Source organism: Ranitomeya imitator, chromosome 2 (genome assembly GCF_032444005.1).
Source record: "Ranitomeya imitator isolate aRanImi1 chromosome 2, aRanImi1.pri, whole genome shotgun sequence".
Taxonomy (NCBI): domain Eukaryota; kingdom Metazoa; phylum Chordata; class Amphibia; order Anura; family Dendrobatidae; genus Ranitomeya; species Ranitomeya imitator.
The window spans coordinates 814,460,350-814,478,234 of NC_091283.1; the positions used below are offsets into that span (position 1 = coordinate 814,460,350).

Consider the following 17,885-nt stretch of genomic DNA (forward strand, 5'->3'; position numbering starts at 1 on the left):
CGGAAACTCCAGTACCTGGTCAAGTGGAAGGGTTATGGTCAGGAAGATAATTCCTGGGTTTTTGCCTCTGATGTTCATGCTGCCGATCTTGTTCGTGCCTTTCATTTGGCTCATCCTGATCGGCCTGGGGGCTCTGGTGAGGGTTTGGTGACCCCTCCTCAAGGGGGGGTACTGTTGTGAATTCTGTTGTCGAGCTCCCTCCTGTGGTCGTGAATGGTACTTCGGCGAGTTCTGTCTATGGACTCCCTCTGGTGGCTGCGAGTGAAGCTGCTGCTTCTGAGGTTCCTTACACAGGTCACGTGGTTTATCCTTTGGTTGACTGCTCTATTTAACTCTTCTCAGATCGTTACTCCATGCCAGCTGTCAATGTTTTTGCATTGGTTCAGTTCGCTCCTGGATCTCTCTGGTGACCTGCCTTCTCCTGCAGAAGCTAAGTTCCTGATAGTCATTATTTGTTCACTGTTTTCTTGTCCAGCTGGTTTTCATGATTTTGTCTTGCTAGCTGGAAGCTCTGGGATGCAGAGTGGCCCCTCCGCACCGTGAGTCGGTGCGGAGGTCTTTTTTGCACACTCTGCGTGGTCTTTTGTAGGTTTTGTGCTGATCGCAAAGTTACCTTTCCTATCCTGTCTATTTAGTAAGTCTGGCCTCCCTTTGCTGAAACCTGTTTCATTTCTGCGTTTGTGACTTTCATCTTTACTCACAGTCAATATATGTGGGGGGCTTCCTTTACCTTTGGGGAATTTCTCTGAGGCAAGGTAGGCTTTATTTTCTATCTCTAGGGCTAGATAGTTCTTAGGCTGTGACGAGGCGCCTAGATCTGGTCAGGAGCGCTCCACGGCTATTTCTAGTGTGTGTGTTAGGATTAGGGCTTGCGGTCAGCAGAGCTCCCACATCCCAGAGCTCGTCCTGTATGAGGTTTAACTATCAGGTCATTCCGGGTGCTCCTAACCACCAGGTCATAACAGTTCTTACAGTAAATAATCTATAGTCTCACTGCCCTTACAGAAAAGAGTCCATAATCTCACTGCCCTTACAGTAAACAATCCATAGTCTCACTGCTCTCACAGTAAAGAATCCATAGTATCACTGCTCTTACAGTAAAGAATCCATTGTCTCATTGCTCTTACAGTAAACAATCCATAGTCCTACTGCCCTTACAGTAAACAATCCATAGTCTCTTAAAAATACTATTAGAGAGATCTCTATACTGTACCCTCATATATTTTTACATTGTTATGATATCGCCAATTAAGCCTTCATTTTTTCAAACTGAATAAGCCCAAGTTTAATAACCTGCCTTGGTATTTTTCTCATACAAGTTGGACTGCCAGTACAGTGAGGGATCAGTTTACAGCTGCATATTAACCCCTTTCTGACCTCGGACGGGATAGTACGTCCGAGGTCAGAAGCCCCTCTTTGATGCGGGCTCCGGCGGTGAGCCCGCATCAAAGCCGGGGCATGTCAGCTGTTTTGAACAGCTGACATGTGCCCGTAATAGGCGCGGGCAGAATCGTGATCTGCCCGCGCCTATTAACTAGTTAAATGCCGCTGTCAAATGCTGACAGCGGCATTTAACTACCGCATCCGGCCGGGCGGCCGGAAATGACGGCATCGCCGACCCCCGTCACATGATCGGGGGTCGGCGATGCGTCTCCATTGTAACCATAGAGGTCCTTGAGACCTCTATGGTTACTGATCGCCGGTAGCTGTGAGCGCCACCCTGTGATCGGCGCTCACAGCACACCTGATTTTCTGCTACATAGCAGCGAACATAAGATCGCTGCTATGTAGCAGAGGCGATCGTGCTGTGCCTGCTTCTAGCCTCCCATGGAGGCTATTGAAGCATGGCAAAAGTGAAACAAAAAAGTTAAAAAAAATGTAAAAAAAAATATAAAAGTTTAAATCACCCCCCTTTCGCCCCAATCAAAATAAATCAATAAAAAAAAAATCAAATCTACACATATTTGGTATAGCCGCGTTCAGAATCGCCCGATCTATCAATTAAAAAAAAGCATTAACCTGATCGCTAAATGGCGTAGCGAGAAAAAAATTTGAAACGCCAGAATTACGTTTTTTTGGTCGCCGCGACATTGCATTAAAATGCAATAACGGGCGATCAAAAGAACGTATCTGCACCAAAATGCTATCAATAAAAACGTCATCTCGGCATGCAAAAAATAAGCCCTCAACTGACCCCAGATCATGAAAATTTGAGACGCTACAAGTATCGGAAAATGGCGCAATTTTTTTTTTTTTAGCAATGTTTGGAATTTTCTTTCACCACTTAGGTAAAAAATAACCTAGTCATGTTTGGTGTCTATGAACTCATAATGACCTGGAGAATCATAATGACAGGTCAGTTTTAGCATTTAGTGAACCTAGCGAAGAAGCCAAACAAAAAGTGTGGGACTGCACTTTTTTTGCAATTTCACCGCACTTGGAATTTTTTTCCCGTTTTCTAGTACACGACATGCTAAAACCAATGATGTCGTTCAAAGGTACAACTCGTCCTGCAAAAAATAAGCCCTCACATGGCCAAATTGACAGAAAAATAAAAAAGTTATGGCTCTGGGAAGGAGGGGAGTAAAAAACGAACATGGAAAAACGAAAAATCCCAAGGTCATGAAGGGGTTAAAGTCTATAAAGAGGGAGAAGGAGCAGACTGAGAGAAGCAGGAGAGGTCGCTCATGCTGCTGCTTTCTAGTGAGTAGTGTTGAGCATTCCGATACTGCAAGTATCGGGTATCGGCAGATATTTGCTGTATCGGAATTCCGATACCGAGTTCCGATATTTTTGTGATATCGGAAATCGGTATCGGAGTGTGCGGTGAGTATGGTTCCAAGGGTCTGGAGGAGAGGAAACACTCCTTCAGGCCCTGGGATCCATATTAATGTAAAAAATAAAGAATAAAAATAAAAAATATGGCTATACTCACCCCTCCGAAGGACCCTGGCTGTCACCACTTCAAGCATCCGCCTCCGTTCCTGAGAATGTAGTGAGTGAAGGACCTTCGATGACTTCGCGGTCAGGTGAGCGGTCACATGGGCGGTCATGACCGCGACGTCATCGAAGGTCCTGCACTCTCTGCATTCTCAGGAACGGAGGCGGACGCTTGAAGTGGTGACAGCCAGGGTCCTTCGGAGGGGTGAGTATAGCCATATTTTTTATTTTTATTCTTTATTTTTTACATTAATATGGATCCCAGGGCCTGAAGGAGAGCTTCCTTTCCTTCAGACCCTGAGAACCATCGAGGATACATTCCGATATTTGTGTCCCATTGACTTGGATTGGTATCGGGTATCGGTATCGGCGAGATCCGATATTTTGCCGGTATCGGCCGATACCATCCGATACCGATACTTTCAAATATCGAAAGGTATCACTCAACACTACTAGTGAGTAGGGTTGAGCGAAACGGGTCGAAATTGTTCAAAAGTCGCCGACTTTTGGCAAGGTCGGGTTTCATGAAACCCGACCCCAGTGGGGGGTCGGCCATGAAGTCGGCGATCTTTTGAATCTGGAATCGGAATTCCGATCCCAATTCCCGATATGTTTAAGATATCGGGAATTGGTATCGGAATTCAGATTAAAGTGTAAAATATAGAATTAAAATAAAAAATATTGCAATACTTACCCTCTGACGCGCCCTGGTACTAACCGGCAGCCTTCCTCCTTCGAATCCGCGCTTCTAGGACCTTGCCGTGACGTCGCGGTGACGTCGCGGCTTGTGATTGGCCGCGCGGCCGCCCATGTGACCGCTCGCGCGGCCAATCACAAATAGGAATATACTCACCCTCGGAAGCGCCCTGCTTCCTTCCGACAGCCTTCCTTCCTAAGAATCAGCCCTTCCAGGACCTTCGGTGACGTCGCGGGTGACGTCGCGGCTTGTGATTGGCCGCGCGAGCGGTCACATGGGCGGCCGCGCGGCCAATCACAAGCCGCGATGTCACCCGCGACGTCACCGAAGGTCCTGGAAGGCTGATTCTAAGGAAGGAAGGTTCCCGGTTAGTACCAGGGCGCGTCAGAGGGTAAGTATAAGGATATTTTTTATTTTAATTCTATATTTTACACTTAAATATGGATCCCAGGGCCTGAAGGAGAGTTTCCGCTCCTTCAGACCCTGGGAACCATGGAAACCCAATGCACTGCATTGGGTTTCGAGTTTCGGCCGACCCCGACCCCGACTTTTTTATAGGATCGGCCGATTTCACTCGACCCGACTTTTCCAAAAGTCGGGTTTCGTGAAACCCGACCCGATCCTATAAAAGTGAAGGTCGCTCAACCCTACTAGTGAGTGTTTTATCTCACCCCATAAGTGGATTTCCAACTAAACTGCTCTATATTGGTTTTTTATGTCCTCCATGCTGCTGCTGTTTCTAAACATTTGCTATCTAGAGTCACGAGAGCAGGAATACCTTATGTCTGTGTATGGGAAACATCATAGCAGCTTGTCTCCACCCACTAGCTAAGAGGCAACTGAAAATTATTGGCACAGCACAAAGATGAAGAAACTGATATAAAAAAAATGCAGGATACAAGTTATATAATGGCTAGAAATAGTATTATTTCTAATGTTCACTCATGACAGCTTATTCTAAAAATTCAGGTACGCTATAAAGATATTGATTTGGGCCTTATACTGTGACATCAGAGGCTCTTAAAACATTCAGTCAATGAAAAAATATTGCCCATTTAATCATCATCACGTATAGGCTTTCTTCCTGCAGGAATCCTGCTGCTTGCTGCTTTTCATCTCTCGGCTAAACAAAAACAAAGGAAAGTTGATCTGCTGGTAATGTTGTATATTGACAGCCAAGAACACCATTACTATATCTTACTATTAGTAGACCATTACCAAGGACACCCTATTGAATCACTAAAGGAACAACAATGCGTTTTGCTGAGTATATCTTCACCTCTCATAATCCTGACTGCTGCATTATTCAGTTTCTTTATGTGTTTATTAGGAATACCTACAGACTTTATAATGTATTTTAATTATGCATGCTGCAAGGAACTCGGCATATGATTTAACTCTGGCAGCTGAGTAAACCATTGTTAAATCACTGAGTCATAAGGAAATCTCATTAAGCATAGTTATTATTTCATTAGGTAACATTTCCGATAAGTGCAAAATGGTACACGAGATAAAACTGGTATATTCCGATTAAAGGATTACGGTTGGTGGATCCATCACAAGTCACCTCCGCATGACTTATTATGTCACTTTATCAGGTGAGGATACACCTGGCAGCTATCAGTGACGTAACTAGAGACAGATGGGTCCCAGTGCAAAATTTGGACATCTCCCCTACCCCACATGTTGGTCAGAGTTATGGGTCCTTCTAGCATTGTAAATCCTGTAGGGACATAACAGTTTCCCTCATTATGTAAAATGTCCCCCATTTTGGCCTCCTTCCCATTTTATATGTCCCCCTTCCTAGGCCCATGGGCCCATTCTAGTATATATTCCCCATCCTGATATACATGTTTCCCATCCTGCTATTCATGTTCCCCGTCCTGTTATACATGTTCCCCATCCTAAGCCCATCCTGGTATATATGTCTCCTGCAATGGACCCATCTTGGTAAATTTGTTCCCTATCTTGGTATATATGTCCTATCAAAAAAAAAAACAAAAGAAAATCCATCTCAACGAACCTGTGAACAAACCTCTTTCTTTATTTGATGAAGGTGCTCAGTAGAGGATAAAACAGAATCAGAGCTGTAAGTTACATAGTTTGCGACATCGATGCGTTTCAGGTGACTGCGCACCCTTAGTTATGATGTTGGACATCATGATGGCGGCATTGACTGGCACCCCACCAAAACGGTTCCAGTCGCGAACTCTACTACCACGATCATTATGCCTCTGTCAGCCATAAAAAATATGCCAAAAGCATGCTGACTAGAGATGAGCGGATCGTTTAGCAGAAAACTGGACCAGCGGCCACATCATTGGTTCCGTTGCCACCGGATGGAGTCCTGTGAGCCGCCTCCTACCTGCCGGCATTCCCGATGCCCACTGCATTGTCAGGCTTGTATCACGATGCAACAATGATGTTGCGCTGGGGATTCCAGCAAGTAGGAGGCAGTTCAAAGGGCTTCCATACGGTGATCTTGGAAAACTGATTTGGCCGCTGAACCAAGATCCAAATTCATTAATTTCTAGTGCAGACATTAAAGAAGTTGTTTGATGACAAACATTTATAAATACAGGACAGTGCGCTTGCACAGCTATATGAAGATGAAGGGACCCGTGGAAGCGCTATTGTCGACGCGAAACGGCCGTCGTCACATCCTGCTCACCTCCTTTCCTGCTTGTTGCCCCGAAGCCGTGAAGATGATGGTATCTATGTGTACTTCTCAATAAAGGATTCATACCACACTTGGACTGGTGAGTGTTGCCGCTTTGTTCTACATGTCGCCATATGAAGATTGTAACTGTTGCCCTGACGGACTCAACAAATGATAGTGAATGTGATCTTGCAGAAATTCAGAAAGGTTGGATCTCTGCCGGCTGTCAGGTGTCAAGGTCACCACATTCACGCGGATTAATTTTTACGAGGTTTGCGAGTGAGCTTTGTCATCTTGTTCACTGCCTACGTAGAGTGCAACAAACTTAACTCAGCTGCTCCACTTTGCATACACAGAAAAGGAGATGACAAGGGCTGCACAGTTCTGTCCCCCAGTTTCCAATTCTCTTTTCACAGGTCATTTTGCGAAAAGAGAAATAAAGACCCGGCAGGTCAACTGTCTCTGGTTTAAAAAATGTCCCTTTTTATTAGGCATTACGTTTTTACATACTTTTTCTAAGGGTTAAATTATAAGGGTAAAATTATGATTAAATTGATTAGTGCTAGGACTTGGGTTAGGGTTAAGGCTAGAGTTAATGGTAGGACCAGGGATAGAACAAAGGTTAGGGCTAGGGTTAGGGTTAGGACTAAAGACAGGCATGGTGCTACAAATAGAAGGTGTTAGGTCTAGAGCTAGGTTAATAAATAGTAACAAAAAAAAGAAGAGTTAAAAACATATTAACAATGTATAACTTTATTTTTAAAATGTTATGTCTGATAGTGCAAGGATTTTGGGGCATTGCATACTTGCCTAGTCCTTGCACACGAGCACTGGTAATCCCCAATATGCCTCATAGGATCCGCTAAGGCATTTCTTTAGGATGCTGGACATGTTCCCTTGGTAAAGATCATAAAAAATTGCACTAAATAAAAAAAGACCACATCTCAGGAACCTTATAGTGGATTTTAAAATAGAAAAATAAATAATCAGGACTAAGTGGGGATAAAATAAAAGCAAAATAACGGCTGCATTTTCCAATGTGACAGGTCCGCTCTAAGTTAAGACTGGTGTATTTAACTTTAGTCTTAGTAAATTCCTCACAAACTATATAAATATAACATAAATCTATATATACAAAGTTTTTTTTACTACAGGTTTAAATGTGTTTCACCATGATTATAGCGTTTTATTCCTTCGTTGAGGAATTATTTAAATCAGAATGGTAAAAGCCGCAGAGCAGTGGGATATTGTCATCCCCACGAGGATTACGCTCAGAATATAAGGTGTAATTTTTCCTCGTAGTCCTTGAAATGGTGCAGCTCATGCTGGCTAATAGTCAGCTTCATATTTAGGATAGAAGGTGGATAGAACATTTCTAACAGTTAATACCATGACATGTAGACCTTTTTTCTCTCCATATGTTGAGAACCATGAATTGCAGGCTTAATGCCCTGGATGTGTAGTTGGGAAATCACTGTCACTGTCACAGCACATGCATGGAGAGCCCAGAGTGACTGTAGACTTATCGATTTGGACCGGACAACCCTCTTAATGCTTTATGATGTCAAGACAGTTTAGTCAATTGTAGCTTCCAACATTCTAAAAACAGTTTGAGGAAGGCCCTTTTCTGTTCCCCATGACTGTGCCCAGTGCACAGGATCCATAAAGACATGCGTGACGAGTGACGACACAACATTTTTTTATTATCCAGATGTCTATTTTCAGTAAGCCAAGAGTCATTGACTGTTATCTAAATGTTGACTTCTGAATTTATGTGTTTCTTTCTTATTGGTCAAGAGTTTGAAATGTTGACTCTTCCTGTAGGTTAAATTGATATTTCTAAATGGATTAATGGCTAATGTTTTGCATCTTATATCACCTCCTACAACTTATTTTTTGCAGTAATACAGGGTCATTGAACAATGATGTTTACTGAAATGTTGAATACACATTGTCCAGGCCAGGTAGTTTGTTGACTTGCAAAACAGAGGAGGAAAAACTATACAAGTTGATCTCGTCACCATTCTTGCCCTTAACCTGTGAATGCTTGCTTGAAGGACAGTTGTGAACTGTAAGATGAGGATAGATACCTCCATATAGATAAACACATCCAGACAGCCAAGAGATCCAGAGATTCTTTACAAGATAGCAGCCAAGATATTATGGCACCATCATGAGGCTCCATCACAGAGATTTGACATTCTACAGGATGTCAGCTTAGGTAACCATGGCCCTGGCTGAACCATGGATACATTTGAGGTAATCAGGATTTGGACCCACCTTTCACCTGAGCCCCATTGATAAGTTTGTGAAAACCAGAAATGGGACCCACCGGTCACCTGGCTTCATGGAGATGTTCGGAGAAGCCAGGTTATGTGTTGTGAATTCTGTTATCGAACTCCCTCCTGTGGTCATGAATGGTACTTCGGCGAGTTCTGTCCATGGACTCCCTCTGGTGGCTGTGAGTGGAGCTGCGGTTTCTGAGGTTCCTTCCACAGGTGACGTAGTTTATTCTTTGGCTGGCTGCTCTATTTAACTCCACTCAGATCGTTACTCCATGCCAGCTGTCAATGTTCTTGTACTGGTTCAGTTCGCTCTTGGATCTTTCTGGTGACCTGTCTACTCCAGCAGAAGCTAAGTCCCTGCTAGTTAATTATTTGTTCATTGTTTTCTTGTCCAGCTTGCTATCATGATTTTGCCTTGCTAGCTGGAAGCTCTGGGATGCAGAGTGGCACCTCCGCATCGTGAGTCGGTGCGGAGGTCTTTTTGCACACTCTGCGTGGCCTTTTTGTAGTTTTTTGTGCTGACTGCAAAGATACCTTTCCTATCCTCAGTCTGTTTAGTAAGTCTGGCATCCCTTTGCTGATACCTGTTTCATTTCTGTGTTTGTGACTTTCATCTTAACTCACAGTCAATATATGTGGGGGGCTGCCTTTTCCTTTGGGGAATTTCTCTGAGGCAAGGTAGGCTTTATTTTCTATCTTTAGGGCTAGTTAGCTCTTAGGCTGTGAAGAGGCGTCTAGGCAGTGTTAGGTACGCTCCACGGCTATTTCTAGTTGTGTGATAGGATTAGGGGTTGCGGTCAGCAGAGCTCCCACTTCCCAGAGCTTGTCCTTTGTGAGTTTAACCATCAGGTCGTTCCGGGTGCTCCTAACCACCAGGTCCATAACAGTACATCTGGCCCAAAGTATTAATGCATCTCAATAGAGGGATAAGAGAAGTTCTGAGACCATTTTTTTTTCTCTGCAGTGTGCTTTGTCTTTCTTTTCCCCTTAACCTCTGGGTGGTTCAGGACTCAGGTGTAGATATGGACATTCAAGGTCTGTCCTCTTGTGTGGATCATTTCACTGCAAGGGTGCAAAACATTCAAGATTTTGTGGTTCAGAGTCCGATGTTGGAGCCTAGAATTCCAATTCCTGATTTGTTTTCTGGGGATAGATCTAAGTTCCTGAATTTCAAAAATAATTGTAAACTGTTTCTAGCTTTGAAACCCCGCTCCATTATTTCTTTGTTGCGTGGTGACCCTCAAGACTGGACATTTTCCCTTGCGCCAGGAGATCCTGCATTGCGTGATGTAGATGCGTTTTTTTCTGGCGCTTGGATTGCTTTATGATGAACCAAATTCAGTGGATCAGGCAGAGAAAATCTTGCTGGCTTTGTGTCAGGGTCAGGATGAAGCGGAGGTGTATTGTCAGAAGTTTAGAAAGTGGTCAGTGCTTACTCAGTGGAATGAGTGTGCCCTGGCGGCAATTTTCAGAAATGGTCTTTCTGAAGCCCTTAAGGATGTCATGGTGGGATTTCCCATGCCTGCTGGTCTGAATGAGTCTATGTCCTTGGCCATTCAGATCGATTGGCGCTTGCGTGAGCGCAAAGCTGTGCACCATTTGGCGGTATTCTCTGAGCATAGGCCTGAGCCTATGCAATGTGATAGGACTTTGACCAGAGCTGAACGGCAAGAACACAGACGTCGGAATGGGCTGTGTTTTTACTGTGGTGATTCCACTCATGCTATCTCCGATTGTCCTAAGCGCACTAAGCGGTTCGCTAGGTCTGCCACCATTGGTACGGTACAGTCTAAATTTCTTTTGTCCGTTACTCTGATTTGCTCTTTGTCGTCCTATTCTGTTATGGCATTTGTGGATTCAGGTGCTGCCCTGAATTTGATGGACTTGGAGTTTGCCAGGCGCTGTGGTTTTTTCTTGGAGCCCATGCAGTATCCTATTCCATTGAGAGGAATTGATGCTATACCTTTGGCCAAGAATAAGCCTCAGTACTGGACTCAATTGACCATGTGCATGGCTCCTGCACATCAGGAGGATATTCGCTTTTTGGTGTTGCATAATCTGCATGATGTGGTCGTTTTGGGGTTGCCATGGCTACAGGTCCATAATCCAGTGTTGGATTGGAAATCTATGTTTGTGTCCGGCTGGGGTTGTCAGGGGGTACATGGTGATGTTCCATTGCTGTCAATTTCGCCTTCCACTCCTTCTGAAGTCCCTGAATATTTGTCAGATTACCGGGATGTATTTGAAGAGCCCAAATCCGGTGCCCTACCTCCTCATAGGGATTGCGATTGTGCTATTAATTTGATTCCTGGTAGTAAGTTTCCTAAGGGCCGACTGTTTAATTTATCTGTGCCAGAGCACGCCGCTATGCGGAGTTATATAAAGGAATCCTTGGAGAAAGGTCATATTCGCCCGTCGTCATCACCGTTGGGAGCAGGGTTCTTTTTTGTGGCCAAGAAGGATGGTTCTTTGAGACCTTGTATTGATTACCGCCTTCTTAATAAGATCACAGTCAAATTTCAGTACCCTTTGCCGCTGCTGTCTGATTTGTTTGCTCGGATCAAGAGGGCTAGTTGGTTCACCAAGATAGATCTTCGAGGGGCGTATAATCTTGTGCGAATTAAACAGGGCGATGAATGGAAAACAGCATTTAATACGCCCGAGGGCCATTTTGAGTACCTGGTTATGCCATTCGGGCTTTCTAATGCTCCATCTGTGTTTCAGTCCTTTATGCATTACATCTTCCGAGAGTACCTGGATAGATTCATGATTGTATATTTGGATGATATTTTGGTCTTTTCGGATGATTGGGAGTCTCCTGTGAAGCTGGTCAGAATGGTTTTCCAGGTCTTTCGTGCGAATTCCTTGTTTGTGAAGGGGTCAAAGAGTCTCTTTGGAGTTCAGAAGGTTTCATTTTTGGGTTTCATTTTTTCCCCTTCTACTATCGAGATGGACCCTGTTAAAGTTCAGGCCATTTATGATTGGACTCAGCCGACATCTGTGAAGAGCCTGCAGAAATTCCTGGGCTAATTTTTACCGTCGCTTCATCGCTAATTTTTCTAGTGTTGCTAAACCGTTGACTGATTTGACCAAGAAAGGTGCTGATGTGGTCAATTGGTCCTCTGCGGCTGTAGAGGCTTTTCAGGAGTTGAAGCGTCGTTTTTCTTCTGCCCCTGTGTTGTGCCAGCCAGATGTTTTGCTCCCGTTTCAGGTCGAGGTTGATGCTTCTGAGATTGGAGCAGGGGCTGTTTTGTCGCAAAGAAGTTCTGATGGCTCGGTGATGAAACCATGTGCCTTCTTTTCTAGAAAATTCTCGCCTGCTGAGCGCAATTATGATGTTGGCAATCGAGAGTTGTTGGCCATGAAGTGGGTATTCGAGGAGTGGCGACATTGGCTTGAAGGAGCCAAGCATCGCGTGGCGGTTTTGACGGATCACAAGAATTTGACTTATCTCGAGTCTGCCAAACGGTTGAATCCTAGACAGGCTCGATGGTCGCTGTTTTTCTCCCATTTTGAGTTTGTGGTTTCGTACCTTCCGGGCTCTAAGAATGTGAAGGCTGATGCCCTGTCAAGGAGTTTTGTGCCTGACTCTCCGGGTGTTCCTGAGCCGGCGGGTATTCTCAAAGAGGGGGTAATTTTGTCTGCCATTTCCCCTGATTTGCGGCGCGTGCTGCAGAAGTTTCAGGCTGATAGACCTGACCGTTGTCCAGCGGAGAAACTGTTTGTCCCTGATAGATGGACTAGTAGAGTTATCTCTGATGTTCATTGTTCGGTGTTGGCGGGTCATCCTGGAATCTTTGGTACCAGAGATTTGGTGGCTAGATCCTTTTGGTGGCCTTCTTTGTCACGGGATGTGCGTTCTTTTGTGCAGTCCTGTGGGACTTGTGCTCGGGCTAAGCCCTGCTGTTCTCGTGCCAGTGGGTTGCTTTTGCCCTTGCCGGTCCCGAAGAGGCCCTGGACGCATATTTCCATGGATTTTATTTCAGATCTCCCTGTCTCTCAAAGGATGTCGGTCATTTGGGTGGTTTGTGATCGCTTCTCTAAGATGGTCCATTTGGTACTCTTGTCTAAATTGCCTTCCTCCTCTGATTTGGTGCCATTGTTTTTCCAGCATGTGGTTCGTTTGCATGGCATTCCGGAGAACATCGTCTCGGACAGAGGTTCCCAGTTTGTTTCGAGGTTTTGGCGGTCCTTTTGTGCTAAGATGGACATTGATTTGTCTTTTTCTTCGGCTTTCCATCCTCAGACAAATGGCCAAACCGAACAAACTAATCAGACTTTGGAAACATATCTGAGATGCTTTATTTCTGCTGATCAGGATTATTGGGTGTCCTTCTTGCCTTTGGTTGAGTTCGCCCTTAATAATCGGGCCAGCTCGGCTACTTTGGTTTTGCCTTTTTTCTGTAATTCTGGTTTCCATCCTCGTTTCTCGTCAGGGCAGGTTGAGCCTTCGGACTGTCCTGGTGTGGATACTGTTGTGGACAGGTTGCAGCAGATTTGGACTCATGTGGTGGACAATTTGACATTGCCCCAGGAGAAGGCTCAACGTTTCGCTAACCGCCGGCGCTGTGTTGGTCCCCGACTTCGTGTTGGGGATTTGGTTTGGTTGTCGTCTCGTTATGTTCCTATGAAGGATTCCTCTCCTAAGTTTAAGCCTCGTTTTATTGGTCCATGTAAGATTTCTGAAGTTCTCAATCCTGTGTCATTTCATTTGGCCCTTCCAGCTTCTTTTGCCATCCATAATGTGTTCCATAGGTCGTTATTACGGAGATACGTGGCGCCTATGGTTCCCCCCGTTGATCCTCCTGCCCCGGTGTTGGTCGAGGGGGAGTTGGAGTATGTGGTGGAGAAGATTTTGGATTCTCGTATTTCGAGACGGAAACTCCAGTACTTGGTCAAGTGGAAGGGTTATGGTCAGGAAGATAATTCCTGGGTTTTTGCCTCTGATGTTCATGCTGCCGATCTAGTTCGTGCCTTTCATTTGGCTCGTCCTGATCGGCCTGGGGGCTCTGTTGAGGGTTCAGTGACCCCTCCTCAAGGGGGGGTACTGTTGTGAATTCTGTTATCGAACTCCCTCCTGTGGTCATGAATGGTACTTCGGCGAGTTCTGTCCATGGACTCCCTATGGTGGCTGTGAGTGGAGCTGCTGTTTCTGAGGTTCCTTCCACAGGTGATGTCGTTTATTCTTTGGCTGGCTGCTCTATTTAACTCCACTCAGATCGTTACTCCATGCCAGCTGTCAATGTTCTTGTACTGGTTCAGTTCGCTCTTGGATCTTTCTGGTGACCTGTCTACTCCAGCAGAAGCTAAGTCCCTGCTAGTTAATTATTTGTTCATTGTTTCCTTGTCCAGCTTGCTATCATGATTTTGTTTTGCTAGCTGGAAGGTCTGGGATGCAGAGTGGCACCTCCACACCGTGAGTCGGTGCGAAGGTCTTTTTGCACACTCTGCGTGGTCTTTTTGTAGTTTTTTGTGCTGACTGCAAAGATACCTTTCCTATCCTCAGTCTGTTTAGTAAGTATGGCCTCCCTTTGCTGATACCTGTTTCATTTCTGTGTTTGTGACTTTCATCTTAACTCACAGTCATTATATGTGGGGGGCTGCCTTTTCCTTTGGGGAATTTCTCTGAGGCAAGGTAGGCTTTATTTTCTATCTTTAGGGCTAGTTAGCTCTTAGGCTGTGAAGAGGCGTCTAGGCAGTGTTAGGTACGCTCCACGGCTATTTCTAGTTGTGTGATAGGATTAGGGGTTGCAGTCAGCAGAGCTCCCACTTCCCAGAGCTTGTCCTTTGTGAGTTTAACCATCAGGTCGTTCCGGGTGCTCCTAACCACCAGGTCCATAACAGTTATGACCTCCCCGGTCAACTGGCCTTGTACCTCAAAGAATTGTCATCGTTCTAAGCTTATCATTTCCTCCTCTATGTGTGTGTGACAGAGGTGGTGTAGTTGGCCCTGGAAGCTCTGAAGTAGCTGTTGCTCTTATCCCGGCGAGTCAGCGGAACGGTGAGACACGGTGATTTTGCATCATCTTTGGTATTTGCTGGGACTATTCAATGTGTTATTTGTCTGTTTTGTGGTTCAATAAAGTATTGCCACACTGTTTTACCCTCATCTTGGGCAGTCTGAGTAGCTTTATATCCACGGTAAAAGGTGAGCGGGTGTTTGTTGGGATGATCCCTGGTACATGCAGTCTCGACTAGCAGACTAGAGCACCCGCTGACCATCCATGTCTCCACAACATGGTTTATAAGAACTTGAGTAGTTACACAGAGCTGGAACCTCAACCCCATCAAACACCTTTAGGATGAACTAGATTAGAGAATGGGAGCTCAACCTCTCCTCCAACACCAGTGTCTAACCTCACAAATGTTTTTCTGAATCAATAGTCAAGCAATCTAATATTTTGTAAAAAAAAAAAAAAACTATTCCATAAGAATGGAAGTTGTTATAACTGCAAAGGGACCAAATCCATATTAATGCCTATGGGTTTATAATGGAATTTCATAAAAGCTTCTATAGATGTAATATGGAGGTTTCCCAATACCTTCCTCCTTATAGTGTATATTGCAAAGTAGTAGATGTTGTATTGCCATTGACCTTATCTTGTCTAAAGTAGGACAGGATAAATGATAAGTGTCTGCTTGCTGGGGGTCCTACAAATCACAAGAATCTTTGATCCCTTGATTGAATGAAGCAGTAGTCATAGTGAGGATTTTTTCAGGAAACTGCTTTCTAGTTAAAGGGGTAATCTCAGATTTCGAAATTATCCTCTATGCATGGAATATTGGATAACTTCTCAATCATTGGGGGTCTGACCACTGGGACCCCCAACAATGTTGAGAAATGGAGTTTTCAAGATGTCGTGTGGATGGATCAGTGGTTAACCCTGGTTAGTCATTAATGGCTCAGTGGTTCTTCAACACTCCCATATCAATGAATGGAGCAGAAGCATGGAGTGTCGACCACCGTTCTTCGGCACTCCCATATAAATGAATGGAGCAGCAGTGTCGATCACTGCTCGATTCACACATGTTCTTCAGAGTCCCGCTTTATGGGATTGGTGGGGGTTCCAAATGTTGATCTCCCAGGGATTGGGACATTATCTCCTATCCCAAAGATAGGTGAGAATTTCCAGACTTCAGAATACCCCTTTAACTAGGAGGCTGATGCCTGTAAAAAAAAAAGCAATATTTTTCATGGAAATACACCTTTAAGTTACCTAAGATTGGATTCTCATACATGGCATTTTTGCTTTATTAGTTTTACCTTTTCTTATTCTAATGTTACTTTAACGTGTGTGTAGTAAAATATGGAGAATATTTTTCAGTTTCTGGCATTTTTATTGGGTCGTGGCATTTTCTAAAATTCATTATTCTCTATATGAGATGCTTGTTCTAGTACTTTTATCAACGACATCTCAATAGGATGCCAGAAAAATTTACATGCAAAATGTTACAAGGTAAGAAACTCCAACAAAGTGCATGTAAAAAATGCCAATAAAAATGGTTTAAAAAAATAATTATTTTACAATCATATTTTTGGTTGCAAAAAAAAAATAACTAAAACTTGCAGCAATTCCAACATCGCCTTCTTTATAGGCAGCGAGAACGACTGCATATATAACATGTCAGCAAAAAAAAAAAAAAGCAAAGAAAAAAAGCTCCACTATCTCTTGTGAACAGATACTGGAGAGATAAACAAGATTTCTACTGGTTTTTATTTTGTCCTCTCAAGGCTCATTAGCACAGATGCTTGGATGGTAAAACAAGATAAAGCTGGAGATGAACACCCAAGCCAAGAACGAGAACATAATGTTAATATGGAGAGTTTAGTAATTTTGCCCACACAGCACAATAAGAAAAAAAACTTAGAAAATACATTCTTGGAAAAAGCGTAACATTTCATTTAAAGGATCATCAACATCCAAATAAAACAACGAAAATAGAAATAGTTGAATGTTTTACTTTAAATACTTGAAAATTCTTAGAAATTATTCTTATGAAATGTTTATCATTGTTATAATGATGAATTATTATTATTATGGCAATTCATCAACAAGCAATTTTTATGATGCCAAAGACACTTTTTACTCAGTTTTGCAACAGTTATAATTAATTTGAACAACCTGTTTCTTTAGTATTAATTTTGGGGCTTTTCCATACACAGTGGCATGTAAAGGTTTGGGCACCCCTGGTCAAACTTAGGCCGGCCTCACACTAGCGAGTTTTACGGACGTAAGAGCGCAGAAACTACGTCCGTAAAACTCGCATAAAATACGGCACAATTATTCTCTATGCCCCTGCTCCCATCTGCCGTATTATACTGATCAGTTTTATATGGCTTTCTACGGCCGTAGAAAATCGCAGCATGCTGCGTTTGTCACCGTATTGCGCAAATAAAACGTCAATGAAAGTCTATGGAAGCCCCAAAAATACGGATTACACACGGACCAGCAGTGTGACTTGCGAGAAATACGCAGCGGTGTTGGAGCTTACAGTAGAATAGGTAGAATAAATGTGTACACATAGAATAGGTATATATATATATGTCATATAAATCAGGAGGGCGCATGGAAGCTCGTTAAAACAAATATAAATATAACTTTATTAACAATAATCAACACACATAAATACATGCGACTGTCACATATTGACAGTGCAGACACAGATACGACAAGTAAAAGACACCAGAAAAAATTGGGTCTACCGCATACAAATAATAAGCATAACACCACACAATAGGGTATAGTAAGGTGCTGGCAAGAAAAAGTCCCCAATAACGTCTCCTCAGCAGTCCAAATCTCATGTGAAATAAATATTGACAATAATGAGTAAGTAGCCTCGACGCTCCGCCCTCTCTCCTCCGGCGACTTCCTGCAGCGGGCGCGGGCGGGACCTGTTGGTGCCTGCCGGCTCCCGAGGCCGGATATGACCGGGCGGGGGGGGGGGATGGACCCTTGAGGGCAGCGCGCACATGCGCCGGATGCTCACGGCGATACTCTGGCACCGGACAGCTGTTTTTAATCTGTACACTTTATAAAAGGCTTTATGGGCACTAACAGAGCATACTACCCCCTTGAGAAAGCTAGGCGAAACGCGCGTCGGGGCGTGTACAGTGGCCTACCTGCAGTGAGGTGAGACTCGGGTCCCCCATTATTTCTCTCCCCCCCCCTACTTCTATAGTGGCTCATGGTAGGCACTTAGTGTGGGTGAGAGTCGTCAGCTACTTACTCATTATTGTCAATATTTATTTCACATGAGATTTGGACTGCTGAGGAGAATTAATCTAGAGGAGCAGTAACTAGTG

The 17,885-nt window shown here is 44.0% G+C and overlaps 1 protein-coding gene across 2 annotated transcripts in view; it reads left to right on the plus strand.

Annotated features, from left to right (window-relative positions):
- Positions 1–17,885, plus strand: part of STK32C (serine/threonine kinase 32C) — a 318,006-nt gene that overhangs the window by 24,195 nt on the left and 275,926 nt on the right. Inside the window, exon 1 of one of the 2 annotated variants that reach the window (XM_069753894.1) lies at positions 6,225–6,396. The exons of the other annotated variant lie outside the window; for it this stretch is intronic. The gene's annotated coding sequence lies outside the window, so the exon portion shown is untranslated. Of the gene's footprint in view, positions 1–6,224; positions 6,397–17,885 lie in introns of those variants that run through there. 2 annotated transcript variants of the gene reach the window in all.